At 42.5% G+C, this 18103-nt stretch overlaps 1 protein-coding gene across 2 annotated transcripts in view; it reads left to right on the forward strand.

Annotated features, from left to right (window-relative positions):
• LOC119652275 (high affinity cAMP-specific and IBMX-insensitive 3',5'-cyclic phosphodiesterase 8) overlaps positions 1-18103 on the forward strand; it is a 485640-nt gene that overhangs the window by 264147 nt on the left and 203390 nt on the right. Inside the window, exon 1 of one of the 2 annotated variants that reach the window (XM_038056307.1) lies at positions 8224-8610. The exons of the other annotated variant lie outside the window; for it this stretch is intronic. The gene's annotated coding sequence lies outside the window, so the exon portion shown is untranslated. Of the gene's footprint in view, positions 1-8223; positions 8611-18103 lie in introns of those variants that run through there. 2 annotated transcript variants of the gene reach the window in all.

Here is an 18103-nt window from a genome sequence, read left to right on the forward strand (position 1 = left end):
CTGAAGGACATTACAGCGCAATCTTGTGCCGAAGCCGAGAGTAGATCCCTCGCTCTGCAGTGATTATCACTGACCAAGGAATGCAATTTTTAGACAAATTCTTGGGATCCAAACGCCAGTGGACTACTGCATACCATCCGCATTCCAATGGGATGCTAGAGCGTTGGCACTGGACGCTGAAATCCACCATTATGGTCGGCGGCGATCCGTCCTGGACTCAAGTCTTGCCTCTCGTTCTACTTGGCCTCCGAACAATCCGCCGAGAGAAATTTTCTGCCAGCCCCGCTGAGCTGCTATACGAGGAGAACCGAGGGCTCTCAAGTGACCCGGTCTTCGACAGGAGATCAGGTTTCACAGACTCTGGATTGCTGCGTCTGCTGAGAAACAACCTCCACCGCCTTAAACCTACACCACTCAACCGACACACATCCGCACCTGCTTGCGTTCCCAAGGAACTGGACGCACGTCCTGATCATGACAGATGCTGTCCGGACGCCGCTGCAGCCTCCATACGAAGGCCCGTACCGTGTTCTCGAGCGGGTAGAACATTTCTTCCAGCTCGAGATCGGAGGACACAGGAAAGCTGTCGCCTTGTTCAGGCTGAAGCCCGTTTGCGCCCCAAATCAACGTTGCGTTCATCATCATCATCGGTCTAAGCCTGCCTTAATAAGGAACTCCTGACATCCCGGTTTTGCGCTGAGGTCCACCAATTCGATATCCCTAAAAGCTGTCTGGCGTCCTGGCGTACGCCATCGCTCCATCTTAGGCAGGGTCTGCCTCGTCTTCTACGTTGCGTTCGCTTCGCCGAATAATGGCAACGCACGTCCGGGTTCAGTCGCTGAAACCCCTAGGTTTCATTTGGGACGGAGTGACGTGGCGGAGCAGGGTTGGCAACATTCGAAATTTATTGCGAATGTTGTTAATTCGATTGACAGATGTTCACCGTGGCATAGTAGGCCTTGACATCTGATTCAAAAGATTGTAAAAAATAATTGAATATGATTTGGTAAGATGTTAACCATCGACCGGACTGGTCGACTTCATTTGTATTTTATCTAAAACTAAAATATTAATTGTAAATATAAGTTGTAAAATAAATAAAATGTTTTGATAAAATTAAACTAGTCTTCTGCTGTAAGCTCATCTAGGAGTTGCAATGGTTGCATATGGGAAATTTCCCGGCGGTGTTGAATGGAACAATAGGCCCAAATTCATTTGCTTCCTAATATGTATAGGTCTTCAGTAACACATTAAGTTCCATGTGTTTAATTTTGGAATAGACTGAATGCCACAGATAAGCAGACCGACGAGTATGGAATTTTTTCCTAGAAAGCCTTACAAGTTCGTCGTAATGGATGCTCTCAAAGGAACTCTTCACTCATCAACCTTTCATTAAAAATCCACAACTTGATGAGAGCCCATTTTTCTCTAAAACAAAAAATCAATCATCCCTCAAAACTGTCGAACTAACAAGGATTTCTCGAAAATTCTACCCAACCTTCATCACCGTCGTGAACATAAGCTCCCTTTTTATCAATGCTTTGTATGTTTTCATTCCTGATAAGCTTGTCAGTCTAATAAAACTCTCGCAGCCCACGTAAATCAGAAATGGTTTCCGTGAGATGAAATATCAATCATGAAAATGATATCTGAACAAAGGATTCAGATAGGATGGAAAAGCAATAATAGTGGATTGTATCGTCCTTTGTTGCAAAAATGACCCTTCCCTGTTCAAGAGAAAAAATATATATCCATCAGAAATCACATCTGATGCACGTATTCCCCATATATTGACGTAAGCATAGCGTTTTCATGGAAATTTCAACTCTTTCGTATTCATTCTATACGATTGTCTCCGTTGGGATTTATTGCGCACATATCGGCATGAAGTCTTTCATTCACATTTGCACACCTAGCATCCATGGAAATATCAAAAAGTCAAATTGGAATTTTCAGCCGCGATGCGCTCTGCCTCAGTTTCTCCACAAAAAGTTTTAATATTATTCACACATTTCTGAAATCAAATTACGAGTCGTCATCTGTTATCTGTGGAATACTACAGTCAAAATGAAATAAAGCATTTCAGCTGAAAATACCCTGATTTACACATGAAAGTAACTTGTTTTACCAAATGAATTGCTCTTTACATTCATTGGAGTTTCCACAATTTGCCAGACTCTTAAATGGGGAGTAATGAGGAAACTCCAACTATAAACTAGAAGCTTGCAAGACCTCCGACTGGATACAACAAGCTCTGAATCTGGTAGGAGAGTGGTGCGAACGGAAGAAACTCACCTGATCCTGAGGAGATTACTAGCATTGCACTCACCAAGCTGAGAAAGCTGGATGAACTCAAAGTCCCATACCTTATTGATGGACAGCCTCAGTTATCAAATAAGGCCAAATATCTGCAAGTAATCCTGGATACGTAGTTAATTAGAATGAATATCTTGAGTGTGTAATTAATAAAGGCAAGTCGATACTTTTCGCTACAAAAAGGATCATAGGTGAAAGATGAGAATTGACACCACACATGGTATACTGAAAATATCAAGTCGTTATATTCGGTTCATAACTTTCGTAGAGTGAACATCACCTACGACGAATCAAAGGGTCTGTCTGTCAAGTGCGGTTGTCACAAAGAAACATATTTAGAGATACTAATCTGAAAAGTGCCGTGACAAATACGAAAGAAGTGAGTAAGGAAGTGCCAGAAGTAAAGTTTCTTTGCCTTCGGCGACGAGGCTTCCCGAAATTGAAGGTATAATAAGTCGGAAAACCGGCAGCTAAACGTCTCAGATGTGAAAGGTTTTGTATATTTCTTATATAAGAATATTTGAGTTGCCATTAGCCCCATTAATACCTAGCTCGTAATGTTTATGGATTTAGTTTGTGAGACCATCCACTTTAGTATAGCACTGATATTCAAAGTCTTAGAATACAAGAAATTTGCACAAAAGTGACAACTTTGAACTATTACAACTCTATTAACTCTCTCTAACTTGATGGTTTCTTGCTCTATAGTATAGCCGATATTACTGCATGATTCTAGGCTAAACTTAAGGGAGATTCCCAGTCAATTTGTAGAGGATATATTTATAATAAATATAGTAATGTGTCCGGATAGCTGAGTGGTTAGAGCACAAGGCTATCGTACGGAAAATCGCGGTTCAAATCTCACTAGTGACAGTGGGATTTGTATCATGATTTGACGTCGGGTACCAGTCGACTCAGCTGTGAATGAGTACCTGAGTCAAAAACAGGGTAATAATCTCGGGCGAGCGCAATGCTGACCACATTGCCTCCTACAGAATACTGTAGTGTACCGTTTCGGTTTTGAATGAAGTTCCCTAATACACTTCAAGGCCCTGATCTAATATGGATTGTTGCGCCAACGATTATTATTATTATAGTAATATACTATAATTAACCTTATTTAAACAAGTATCGGTATGGAGAGTATTTTAAAGATTAGATACCATGCATATGGACCACTACATTTTTTTCAGATATTTGGGCTAGGTAGTTTCCGGGAACGGGTCCTTGAAATAACTGACCGTTTTCGGATCCCCGCACTTTTCCCCTTTGCAGCCGATGTCAAAACTAATATCGGTTTCGAATAGTACTAATCATAAACTTTCATTTTAAACCACACACGACTATAACCGGGGAAAAAAATTGCACACCCTTCTTATGCATTCATGGGGACCCCCTTTAAACTCAACGTCGAACTATGATATTCACTCAATGGGATTCACATATCGTACTTTTCTACCAAATTTCGAATCAATAGGAGTAACCGTTTCTGAGATATAAGGTGTGAAAGATAGACAGGCAGACAAACAGACGGACGAACAAACAGACAGACAGACGATTTGAATACGGTTTTGTTTTAGACAAACACCTTAAAAAGCAGCGGGAGGACTACCCTCGAGTAACGCAGAATGAAACCGGTTCTGACCGCACACTTAAAAGCGAAGCTAGAAAGAGCAATAGGATTCTCTGAAATCGAAATTTGACGACCTGATGAAGTAAAATCAGGCTCTAATGGAGCAAATAAGTAATTTGACGGCAGGCTCCTTAGCAGCCACCGCCATGCCCGGAGTAATCAAAACGGCTATTTCATCACCAGCGGCGATAGGATCAACGTTGGCAACGTCATCGGAAGGAGCCGCAGAGTAACAGTGCTTGCTACGAATGCCGTCATTCGCAGTAGAAAGGATTGGGGCAGAGAAGACCCAAATGAAGTGCGAGAATATCGATGATTATCATCGCGCACGAGTAGTCCTGGATTGAGTCGAGGGAAGTTATTACAGATACATTCCAAAAGGAGAAAAAGTGCAATATTTTCTGCTCGAAGGATTTGCCCCCCGGCGAACCGGGGGGTGGTGCTGCAAATGCTAAGAGAATGACGGTGCATTTTCTGAAGATCATCAGATTCACCACGAAGAAATCAATGTTTGAAAAAAGGGTACTTTCCTGGTGAAAATTAGTCCAGATAGAAGGGCCAGTGACCTGAACAGTATCAGATCTACCAATTATCAGTGCGCAGTGCGCTTTGAGCGTTTGCAACAGACTGAGATGACCCAATGTCGCTGTTATTGCCACGGCCACTCCTTAATCCGATGATACGACGCAGATAGATATTGACGAACGTTAGGAGCTTTTGGGTAACAGTGAAGTTCAGTTTTTATGTGCTACTCTCATAGAGCAACACAGAAAGAATACTAGCACAGATTAGTTCCAACTTCATCTTGGTGTTGAGACAACTACATTTTTAGATTTTAAACAAAGCAGCGAGAGCGTGGCGTTAATGCGTCGGGTAACATCCAGTTCGATGCCACCGTCGCCAGAAATCAGATAGGGAAAGTACGATGACCCATCAGACTGAGGACCTTAGTTCTGTTTATGTTCATTCTAAATCCAACCAGGCCAAGGTCAATGACCCGGTGAGAATGGCGAGAGCAGACAAATGTCATCAGGGTGGTTGAAGAGTTTGAGGAAAAATGCCGTAATCTATGAATTCCTCCACGTCCTCGAGACAAGGTACCATGAAGACTGGCACCGATAACAAGAAGAAATAATATCGGTGACAGGATGACATCCAGGCGGACCCTGCTTTCGACCTCAAAATCCACCGAGATTTCACCTCGTTGCGGCATGTGACATTTTGCGCTATCGTATATCACCCCGATAATAGCAATTAGTTTCTTCGGAATCCTCCCTACTTAAAGTACTCCAAATACACTCCTTGTTCACGCTATCGAAAGTTTTCTTGAATTCGATGAAGAGCAGGTGTACCGAAAATCTAAACTCCGCCAACTGTTACAAAATGATCTGTAGGTTGTTGATGTGCTCTCTATCAATCAAGCTTTCGAGATGTTTGTTGATTGTTGCAGGATTATTTTAGCTATTATCTTTGCGATGGCGGAGGGCACGCATATACCCCTTAAATTGGCACACTCAAAACGTGTCCCCTTCTTCGGGTCCTAAACTATCATCTCCTTCTTCCACTCTCTGGGAAAGGTCTTTCATTCCCAAGATTTCCGTATGAATGGAAGCAGTAACTGCAGGTGCAGCGGGAGACCGTCAAACTAAATAGTTTTATTCCGTTTGAATGCATTGATGGCCGAAGTGACTTCTATTCTTCTTCGAGGAAGAGGAAGCAGCAAATCTGCAATAACTGCAGGTGCAGCGATAAACAACTCTGCAGAGAGATCGTCAAGCCTAGTGGTTTTACTCTGTTTGAGTTCATTGATGGCCGACGTGAATCTATTCTACTTGGAAGATGAGTCCGTCTCCGCATATTACGGTGACTAACCATGTTATTCATAAGAGGAGGAACTTCACCGGATGTACGACAGTTACGACCCATGGGGAAATGTCCTTTCCACTTCTTCAGTTATTCATCATCATTGATGAGAAGTCGTCCTTCACAGGGCCATCGACCAGATCTTAGTTCATTCGGTATGTGGCATACAGTTCTGAAATCATTGCGATCTTCGGCATCTTCCGCTTTACTGATCAGCACAATAGCAAATTCTCCCTTGTCATGGCGTATACTGCGCTGAACTTCTCGCGATTTCGCTAGGTACCGGAATTCGAGCGCGTAATACCCGCTATCACTGGAAGCGATCAGCAAAGTCTTGAACCCCTTCCGTTCATCGATCCGCTTCCAAGATTCCGTAGTCAGCCAGATCTTATGGCGTAGCGTGGCCGACGACTTGTGTAGCAGTCGAGAAAAGAGCACTTTTGATGACGGCTGAATGCTCATCGATATTCTCAGCCGGGCTACTCAGTGTATCCGTCGTATGATCAGCAAGGTAGAGCCCCACTGTTGAACGACTGTTGCTACGCATAAGCGATCGTTGTAGAACTTGGGGAGTCTCAGCTTCCCAAACTTGCTAGAAGTGGTGGACGCGACACACAAGCGAACGTAAGCAACCATCCGATAGTTATCCCTTTCGACGCCGATGGCCGCGCCTCTCTTGTTGCACGCATCCAGAAGACAACTCCTAAACCTACTGCTAATCGCGAAGTGGTCGGTTTGATTGTTCGTACGGTGTCGGTCAGTTTAATCCCAACAGACCTGATAGCAGGCTCTGTGTTTGAATAATGTGCCACCAATGGCGAGGCGGGAGACATTGCAGAAATCCACAAACATCCCACCATTGCCGTTGCGGGTGTCAAGACGTGTTTCCACATCACATGTCTCGGCAAAATGTTGTCAGATTCTAACTTTGCAGTCAGACCACCCTTCACGACACCAATATCACCTTTAGAAAGCCTTCCCTCAACTACGTTTAATTGCTCGTAGAAAGCATTCCTTTCCGCTATATCAGAAGTCACTGTTGATTGGCAGCATTGTACAATTATAGTGCTCCTTAACCTGGACTAGTATGGCAATTGGGACGGGAACACTAGCTACCGCTGAGTATTGTGTTTCACACAAAACCTAAAAATAGTAAAAACAGCATTTTCATGTCTTATGGGCAGGAAATGCCAAGGTAGGGAAGGGACCCAATATGCTGCGCTTCATTGACACCTAAGGCAAGAGTCATATCGGTGGAGGATGGGGGACTCTCCCTCCGAATCAGATTACCAACTATTCGACTCAGAGCGAATAGTCCAATTTTCGCAGTGCGTTCACGGTACCAACCTCCACATTTGCGAGCCTCGGTAGCGTAGATGACTTCAGTGGAGGTGCACATGAATTGAGATAGTCGGCAATTCTAAGGTTTTTATTCGAGTCATTTTGTCTATTTCTATTCCAAAAAGTGCCCCTTTTCCACGGAGAAAATTGTAACCCGGAATTAACATCTAGTTAAAACGTCTTTGACAGAAATAAAATCCTAAAATTCGAGATTACTGTTAGGAAGGTGCATTCGATTTCGCAGGATATTCATACTTGTTTTATGAGGCAACGATATGAACTAGTTAGCTGATTTTTGAATTCCATTTAATTTCTGCACGTGGTCAAACCACACAGCACGGTGCAGGAAGTTCTCCAAAAATTTTAATAATGAAAAATATCGAATTTCAAAATGTTTTTTTTTTTCGTAAAACCATTCTAAATTGCAGATAAAATGATTCACCTTACGACCTCCACAACCTTCTTGTATGCAGTATAATATTCCAGGAATAGAGTCTGTACCTATTCTTATATATATATGAATATACCCTTACAGTCTCCCATTATTTAAACCATTTCTCGGGTTAGATCCTATGTTGCAATTATTTAACTAACAATGTTGAACCCTCACCATCGAATACGTTCCATCCAAGTGTGTTGCTCATATGAATATCAAAATGCGTCACGAATGGCATGCGTTGAATGAACACATAACAACAAAGTTGCAAGCACTATCTCCCGATGCGAAAGTCGAGATGATATAAATAAAGTTCCTATATCCATCTACCAGCATTCATATCGCTTTTAAGGAAAGACCCGCTGAACATTCTTATTTACCACCTTATCTGTAGCCAGCTCTCGAATAACTCCATTCATATTGCTCTCACTACTATCAACCGGTAAGTCTGGTACCGGCTTGGAAACCATAATCTAATCTTCGTCCAGGTCTAGTATTGGGTTACATGTCTCATCTAAGCTCCAACCTCCAGCCTGCCTCACTGGGCACTGGATCACCCTGTACTCTCTGCAAACTCTGATTGTGAATTGTGGAGCCAGAAAATCGCGTGTGCTAACGACGGCGGCAGCGACCCAATGCAACACTCGTTTAGCGCTCGGATTATTTTTACTTTCAATTTTATTTCGCGGCTCAAATTGAACGGACGGCCCCTGTACGCTACCTTCGCTCGTCGGCGTCCTATTACTATCGTTAACTACTGCGCGAAACATCTGAGAAATTCGAACGTGTTTTCCATCTTAACCTTTATCGTGATCATCTCTACGAACTCCGCAAACAGGTTTCGTTCGTTATCAGTGGATTAGTGGCATTTAATTCCGATTCATTGTGGGTGCCAAGAATGGCTTGGACTGAATCTAGTAAAAATTAAATTAGCCACAAACGTGAACCAGTTACATGTGCAGCGCAAAGTGATACTTCGACTCTAGTACTGTCCAGCATATGGACCGCCAGCAACAGGAAGGTATGCTCCCAAAATAATCTGAGCCCCAAACATGGGTACTACCCTGGGAGGTCACTCAATCGTTCAGTGTCACACAATTGACCTAGAAACACTAAGTTGTGTCCCAGCACGATTCGTTAGCAACGTCGTCGTAAGTGAAGTTTGTAACATGCTTAGCGCCAACATCTGAATGCAAATGGGAACTTCTATAAACATGATAACGTTGAACACAGCTTCGGTTGTAACTTCCAGAAGAGCAGCGCTATTTAGCGATAGAACATGTGATTTACAGCACTATCCGATGTTGTAAACCACATATTTGTAACGAGCGTTGATGACGCTGCTCCATTATCAAATCTCAGTGCGTATTAGCTTCTCAGTTGGGTGCGCAATAGGTGCAGCATCATAGTGGCATCAGGTGAACCGGATCCGTTGTTTTGTATTATATTATTTTGTCTTAGACACCTGTTGAGCCTGCAGGACCCGTAACAGGATACGGTTGCAAAATCGGCTCATCAAAAACACAACATATTTACATAACCAGAGATAGATGAGTGTGTATATGTTTGCATGGAATTCCACAAGGTAATCTGCCTATGCAGAAAAAAATTGTGATTCGGAATACCAGATTTCTCCCCCTGAGCCACTTTTAACTTCTATATAATGTAACTGTTATCATTTTACTTCCTACCTCAGTGGCATCCTTGTTAACAGAATAGTTGTGTAATAACTTCCTGGATATGTCGCTACTCACACGTGCAATTATTCTACTGACTACTGCACTGTTGCATCCACATAATCGATGTAAGCTCGTATTAATTCCAGAGAACGATAAACTCCTCCAATGATAAGTTTATGATACTGCGTTCCAATTTTGCCATATTTAAGTTTTATGTAGTTTCCATAAACGTGCACAAAATATATAAATTCGACCATCTAAACATGTTCAAGAATCTTGCAATAAATTAAGATAAAAATAAACCAAATACCAGTTTCGGAAGGCACCACGGTATATATTAAGTTATTTTTCTTGTCTACTTAAAATCTACATACAAAACGAGTAATGTGACCACGGCTGGGCAGATGAAGAAAGCAAGGTAAACTAAAACGCAAAGCAGCATATGTTTATCAATTGTGGAAGTGTTCAAAGTTAGACTTGGTCCTTTGGGTATAGCGACCTTAAATGAATCCTTCAAACAACCCCATTGATACAATCAGAGCCGTAGAGAGAAAATCCAAGTCCGGAGTGAAAATTACGCGGAAAAATCGGGCCAGGGGTGAAAATCTGAATCTTGAGTGAAAATTATACGAGCGCCTTTTATCCCTGAAATATTTATTCGAGGTCCCGCAGAAAACTCCGAACCTGAAGAAACCCCCTTTTCCACCCCCTCTCGTCAGGCCTGGAAACAGTTACAATATAAATCGGGTGTCCGCGTTTGTGAAATACTCCTGCCGCTTTGGTTGTTTATCTTTAGACTCGCTACCAAAGACCTTATTCTGACGTATAAGCATTCATGGTCTAGGATGTCATCGTATCAACATCAATGTGTTGCCCGTCTGGTACAACGGTGTAAAGTAAGTAAACTTTACACCGTTGAACCAGACTAGAAGGTAGAAGTTCTTGGGGAATAACACTATCACTCCCCCCGGAGAGCCTTCGATACATTATATCCAAAAGATATCAAAATACTTCGAAGGCCATCAAGGAATTCACAACAAAGCTGATCGAAAGCGAAGTCTCCACAGTGATACCAATGACATCGCAGTGTTTAGTAGATTTTGCCAATACATGGGGGAAGGAGATCCCTTCATTTGTCGTTGATAAAAATATCTAAAAAAACAACCTGGACATTCCTTTGGGGGCGAATTAAGGGCAGTTAATGGCAATTACAGCCGATAAAGCCGATTATTGTCGACAGAAATATGTTGCTTCTACTCGCAAACTGAATGAGCTAGTTTGTGGCATTACTGATAATGGGATCCGCTGCTAGACTACTAATTAATTCGAACCTGAGTTTTTAATCGACAGAGATATATTTATGGTTGGTCTGAACCCCCTGTCAACTCTATTGGTTCCTGGTAATATACTTCAGCTACAGCTTTCTCGCTCTTCCTAAGAACAACGAAGGATGAGTGCTGCTATGCTGGGATAGTAATATACAGTACAGTACAGCTGTCGTTCTTTTTTAATGCGCAACTTACCAAACTTCCGCCTTCTCATCAATAAGTCAATGGGTACCAGAACCGCACGCAAGCGAAGTTCTTCGTTAATTATTTTCCCTGGCTAGAGTATTCCAACAACACAACCCAGTTGATGAGAACCAGGATCTTTCGATTAACAGTGCTGACCACTTTCTACTAACTACTCGCAAATAACAGCACAGAGGGAGCACTAGTGCAAAAGAATGTCAGTTTGCTGTTGGTGTTGAGGCAACTGTGTGGGTATTAATGTGGTCGACACAGATAAATCCAGACCAAAAACAAATCTACTCCCTATCCATCAAGCTTTTGAGGCGTTCTTTAATACATTGCATGATTATTTTAGCTATTACCTTCGCGATTGCAGGAAACACGCGAATACCTTAAGTCGTCACACTTAATTTGCATAAAACAAAACCTTATTTAAATCGGTTTACTGTCTGTCCGTCGCACGCATTTTTCTCGGAGACTGTTGTAGCGATTGACACCATATTTGATGAAAAGGTGGGAACTGTGAACGCTCACGCCTACAGCAAGTTACATCCATTCAGGTTGAATTTAACGGGGGTGAATTTTTTTTTTCACCAAATATAGTCATGTGAGGTAACCGGTCTTAGTTTTGACATTTGTTGGAAAGGTGAGGAATGCGGGGAATTGAAAGTGATCATTTCTTTAACGGACCCATTCTCAGAAACTACCCAACCGAAAAATCTGAAAAAAAATCAAGAGATTACCACTATATGGTTCCTAGGCTCCGAAAAACCTTCCATGTCAATATCTGTTCAAATAAAGTTAATAATAGTATATCACTATAATTTTTAGTAATTAGCTGCAAAACACACCTTAAGTTCATCTTAGCACCACGAAATCTTGCAGAGATGTAGGCTATAATATAAAGTATGATCCTACCGGTAGAAATCGCACTATTACTAACAAAGTTATAACATGTCAAAATTGTCGCTTCTGCGCAAATTCTAAACTATGAGTGTCAACATCATCTGAAAGTGGAAATATGCATATATTGTATTATGTGTGTACTAATGGGACAAATTGTACATTGAAAAATGTCTTTATATAAAAAATAATCCCTTTTGTACCTGAAGAGTCCAGCTTCCGGTTTCCTGACTTGTTTTTATTATTCTTGCCTTTTCCGAATGGGAAAAACGACATATTTCCGGGATTAACGAATGAGTGGATTTAGCAATTGCGCAGAGGCTGCAGAAGTTCTAAAAGACAGGTACACGAAGACACCTTCAAGTCCTCCAGCTTTACTCCGGTTGAACACGCACAGATGATTTCACTTCTGTTTATAGGACTAGTTCATATCCACATGTTACGATAGCTTATGTATGATCTTATGCCAGGCCTCATGCTCGAACAGTGTGTCGCCAATAACGAGATAACGAGAGATGCGGGAATCAGTTGCTATGGTCACCATGGCTCTGCATTAGCAGATGACTGATCAAGGTCTCGTCATAGCTCACCTTGGCGTTCAGACCAGTCATCATAATCACCATCTCTTTTTTAGGAGGCGGATCCTAAACTGCGTACCGTCGCTCCTTGATCTGGTCCAGAATCTTCCAGTCGAAGTCCTATCAGAAACGGCCAGCATTGAGGGCGCGCTTAATGGTAACTGTTAGCAAGTAGGATTTCCAGAGTATAAATGCCGCAAGAGGAAAGGCGTACTCCCAAGAATTCCATGTTTAATTATACCCAAAATTTCCCGAGGCTATCGCTCAAGTGAATATAAATGAGCAAATATGTACATCTGTTGGTTCAGAAAGTCAATTTGTTTGTCTGTCTGTTTTCTTTCATAAGACCTGGAAAATTTCAATAACTACCACTGCTTCTTTCCAAGCAGCTATATGAGACTCTTACCTATTAAAACCACATCCTTCTTTTTCCATTATCAGCATGGAACAGTTATATAGTATTACCCCCCGGACTTGATCAGCATTTATCAGGTATTCGTGTTTAGGTCTGTGTCCGTCTCTTCTTCCTTTTACTGACTGATTCTTTCCTACCAAAGCGTTCCGTGCTTACTATTAATACCTTCAACTTCATTATACTATATACTCCTGCACGTTTTACGACGTTCAGTGCACCCCAGTCGTAGCTAGTCGCCCTCTGCAAGGTTCTTCGTGCACGTATGCAATATGGTGAGCTTTCATACCCGATAGTTTGCAAAAATTGCAATCGATCTAGTGGCACTTTTTTATGCATGTCACCTCTCCTACTATTCGGCGATAGTTTTACTCTGTCCTTACTGTCACGGAGGAGCAGAGGATTTTCAGTAATCAAACGCTCGAACATGAAGATACCCTTCTTTCACCAGAATATCCTACTTTTCTTCCTTTTTTTCCCTTCAATCGGCTTAAATTAGGACTGCATACCATACATATAAAAGGTGTGGTAAACCAGCATTTCCAAAAATGAGCGAAGTTTACATATTATCATACTTTGTTTGGCCTTTTTAAGGAGGCATAAGATAGCTGTCAATCCAATACCGTCCTTGTAACCAATGGCACCCACGCTAATAGCGGGGTGCGGCTTCACGTTGGTTGATGCTATTCAGGAAGCTTGAACCGGCTCTTGACGAGACGACTTTTACCACGTACGTCCGCCTCCATCGGCTCAGTGTTACAAGACGGCTTTAGTTTTCCCAATTCGAACGTTCTTCCGAATTGATGGGCTTGGCACTGTCTCAGCTTCTCTGGTCAAAACAAGGATGATAAAAAGCCATGGAATCCTTGGACAATGCGCCCTACTTCGATCTCCATGGATACTCAAAAGTCCAACTCTAAAATTGCTTACGCGCCGTGATTTGTCTAAGTCAGATTTTCGGTTTGTAATCACATTTCTCCTATCTAGGGTCGAAAATCACAACCGATAGCAGCTACGATGAGGAAATCCGCGCACGGTTGTTGTCAGCCAACAGAGCCTATTTCAGCTTACAAGAACTGTTCCGCCCGAAACGTCTCACACATAGGGTCAAAGCTCTTACTGTGCAAGACTATGATCTTGCCAGTCCTCATGTATTCCTCGGAAACTTGGCTTCTTAGCAAGAAGAATTACGAACTCTTGGCCACGTTCGAGAGAAGAATCCTCAGATGAATTTTTGGCCCTCTACATGAGGATGGACGACTCTATGGCAGAAAAAGAAGAGGCAAACCCTGCCTCAGATGGAGCAATGGGGTAGGCCAGGACACCAGCCAGCTTTTTGGGATATCGAATTGGTGGACCTCGGCGCAAAACCGGGATGTCTGGAGTTCCTTATTAAGGCAGGCCTAGACCGGATACCGGTTGTTGCGCCGTTAATGATGCACATTCGATGCAAATGCACATTCAATGCAAATGCACATTCGATGTCCATGAATGCACATAATACGTATTTCTTTGGGATATCATCTTTCCAAATTTTACTGTGAGCCCATGGAATGCTGGCTCTGCAGATTTGTCTTTCTGGTAGGGGTGTTGCCTATACTGAAGTTGCCACTTACTACTTGAGTTTCCAGTCCTATTAATGGAAAGGACATTCGACTGACAGTTCGAAAACTTTTTGGGTTCATGTAGGTATGTTTCCCTGGTTTACGAATAAATATCACCTTCACGTATATTTTGAATAGGCCCCTCTATTATTAGCACAGGAATGATGCCATCCGCACCTGCAGACTTATCTTTCTTTGGAGTTAGTTAAATACTCATTTTAGTCGCTTCAGTGATGCTACTCTACATGTGAGATTCCTGTCTCTCGGTTCAGGGCTGTACGCATCTGTTCGGCACGAGTCGAGATTTTAGATACTGCCTAGGAAATGCACTTCAAACAAATGGTTTGCCTTTTCTTCATCGCTTTCTGTGTACCCTTCCCCAGCTTCTGGCTACGTTCTTTGGCAAGGATCCGCTTCAGCTTTAAGGTTGCCTCAAGAGAGTTAGTCTCCTCGAAAAAGCGTCTCCATAATAATCCAGTGGCGAATCAGACTCAGAGCACGGTTGGCGTTCTCGTCTGCTTCGGCAAATCCGAAATCCCAGCATGGTGTTTTACTCTTCTTTAGCATCTTCAGTAAACAGATCTCTTTGAAAGCTTGAAAGAACTTGCTAGTTATGATCATCTGGGTTGTTCTCTCAACTCCATTCATGCCTATTGTTGTTGTTGTTCTGCTGATGTTCTCCACTGTTCAACAAGAGCCGCAATGTCTGGGAATGCCACCGTGATGTCGATGACCTCTTGGCTGATCGCAAGATTTTATTAGTCTCGATCTTCTAGTGCCGATGTTAGAACTTCCCCAGCATATGCGGTGGGTATTAAAATTATGTCGTGCTGTTATTCCCGTGCCTTTACCTTTGACATATTAGATAGCTCTGGTGAATATTTCACTGGGACCATCTTCTGCGTCAAAGGGGAAATATGCAGAATCTCTTTATCTCCCTATTGATTTTTTATTATGGCTGTAGTATATGTAGTATCACGATCACAAAGGTCAGTAACCAAGTTAACCTGAAGGTCTTTCGAGACTACCACGCAGAAACGAGTTCTATAACTTCCATTGGCATACAACATTATATCAGAAGTTTATGCGCCTGACTACCACGCCAAATACCCATGGTTTTTGTATGAGGTCTATAAGCGCCTTGCAGCTATTGATTCGACGATTAGTTGTCGATAGTAAAAGAAGTTCCGGCCAATCGGCTTTCTCTCCTGCTTTGCTGCCTAGCGGCATCCAAGTCGAGGTGTTGAGGTTGTTCTGGACACCAAGTTATTCCAAAATCTCAGCACCATTACGCTCATCTTCTGAAAGCCAAAGAAAGAACTTTTCGGATGATGACAGCTTAGACCACCATTTTCACGGACAGTCACCCACCCTCAAATACATCGCTGAGGGACAGGAACTACCACCTTAGCCACTCATTCGTACTTTGTCGGCAAAGTTTAACCGTAACATTTTAAGGCATACACCTATCGATACAAAGCGAAACCTATTGCCATGCGAGGATGCAGTCCTTACAGCTTGGAGGAGTTTCCCCCTAAGCATTGCTCAGTGTCATAAACGGACGGATAGGTGTCATCATACAAGACCCATCCATCGACTTCGATAGCCTTGGCTACAAATGAAGGCCTATGTCGAAGAATTGGGATCGCCCGAGCACCGCTGCTGCTTCGGTTTACCCTTAGCCAAAGGTAATCCGGATGATCCTTCCCCTCAACTTTCGCACAGCCCATGGGTTGAGATTTGCCAGGAGGTGGTTTTCCCGAAGGCGGTTTGCCTGAAAGTGGTTTGCTCGGAGGCGGTTTGCCCGAAAGCGCTTTGATCAAAGCGGTTTGCCTTAGGGCGATTTGCCCGAAGGCTGGGGGCTGTCTTAGGATAAATTCTTACCTGTGGGCAAGATTTTGGCCTCCGCCGGTTCGAGCCCGGGCGTCAGGAGTATTGCAATAGAAGCTGCTTCAGCTCGTCCATTAAGGACTGGGTGTCAATTGGATTGGTTATTACTTAAATAAAAGGAGAATCTGAGTCTCGGGCTCTCCACCGATGAGCTTGGGGTGGCCCCTTGGCTCAGGGTTGGATCGTTACGAATGAGATTTAGTTCTAGGTTTTGTTTTTTATAGTTTTGTCTTGTTGTTTTTATAATTGGCTGTTATGGCCTTCATTTTACCGAGAAAAGTAAATCGATCGAGCCTCTTTTTACCAAGACAAGGTTAGACGAAACTGGCGGTCGCCTAGTACCCAGAGTTCACCGTTCACGATGCTGCGGTATCACCTCTCGTTTTCTATAGGATCTTCCTTACTGAGCTCTCCCACCATGACAAGGAGAGCAAGTTATGTAATTAACACTAGTATATCCACTGGAAGGAGTTGAAGTTGCATTCACCCTATCCCGCAGAACCTAAGCATTTAAGACATTCAACCGCCAAGTAAGAAAATCGGAGTGATTATTCCGGCAACCTTTCCTTTCCTTTCACACACAGCTACCCGGCATTCTCAAACTCCCGACGGAGACACCTCGGAATAGTTTAGTACATTGAGGACTCTGTGTACTCTCTGCCCTTGGGGAAGCCTGTGAACATCGGTTCTCCTTAACTTCTTCTTCTTAACTTAACCTAATCATCATGGATACCTCCTGTCATCAAGTGTCGCTCGTCATCCAGGAATTACAGCTAATTATCGACTTGACGAGGTGGTTGCCATAGAATTCGGGGAATTGCCCTGGAGGTTAGAACAGCATCGTCAAACAAAGAAGCTGAATGTCTTCGCGCTATACGCTAATCCAGGATCAAAATCACTCAGAAGAATACAGTTGGCAATAACAAAAGTCCGCAGGTGGGCTTCCAAGACAATGATAGTGATTGTCTGGTAATATCACAACAATTTGTTGCTGTTGCTGTATAACACTGACAGCTGGATCCGCCTATTCATTCATTAATTATTGAAAGGAGAAACATCATAGGCGTTGACAAAATAAAAATACGTTCGCCTTTTCCATTCCTCTAATCGCATCCTTGATCTGGGTAGTATATGCTGTAATCTATCCTTTTTGGCTATTGCAGTAGTTCAGGACGAAACACATCCATCCCGTGTGCTGGTTGATTTAAAAGGGATTATAAGCTTTGATAGGTTATGATGGAAAATCCGATCAAAATTGAAACTCTTGTTGTTGTAAATTAAAACAGAAGGCGGTACAAACTTCTATCGCAATAATGTTACTGCCACCCAAAGCATATTTTATCTTGTCTTTCAAAGTAATGACTTTTTACTTTCTATCTAAATCTACTCATATTTTACTTATAACAAATGACCTTAGGCTTGACTACTACGATTACTTATGAGTGCCCAATAATTAAGTTGATACTCGGGACAGTTCAAATGAATACACCTTTTTTATACGAGCATATACTATAGATATACACATACGTCTATAAGTTTGTATACATTATTCGAAACAAGATGTGGATACGCATTATCTTATTTCGGTTGAGTAGAAATTAAGGGCGCCGAAGCTGAAGCTAACCCGTGGTGACAGACGTCAAGTTTTGGCACCCATTTGCTACGAATCTGATAGTATCGCAGTTTTCGTCTTATATTCGATCAGTTGTCGATCGATATAAAGTGGCGTACTTCATTAAATCGCGATCAAAACGATAGCATAAGTACCATGGTGTGGAATAAATAGATTTTTACTGACAACTATAGAGACAGCTAATATTATGCATACTGACAACCTTTTAAGCAGCCAATCACGTGAGGTCGTCGACGAAGCAGTTGCAAGAGGATCTTAAGATACCCAACAAAATAAACAGGTTTTTGGTAAGCTGAATGCGAGT

This window comes from Hermetia illucens, chromosome 1, assembly GCF_905115235.1.
Source record: "Hermetia illucens chromosome 1, iHerIll2.2.curated.20191125, whole genome shotgun sequence".
Lineage (NCBI taxonomy): Eukaryota > Metazoa > Arthropoda > Insecta > Diptera > Stratiomyidae > Hermetia > Hermetia illucens.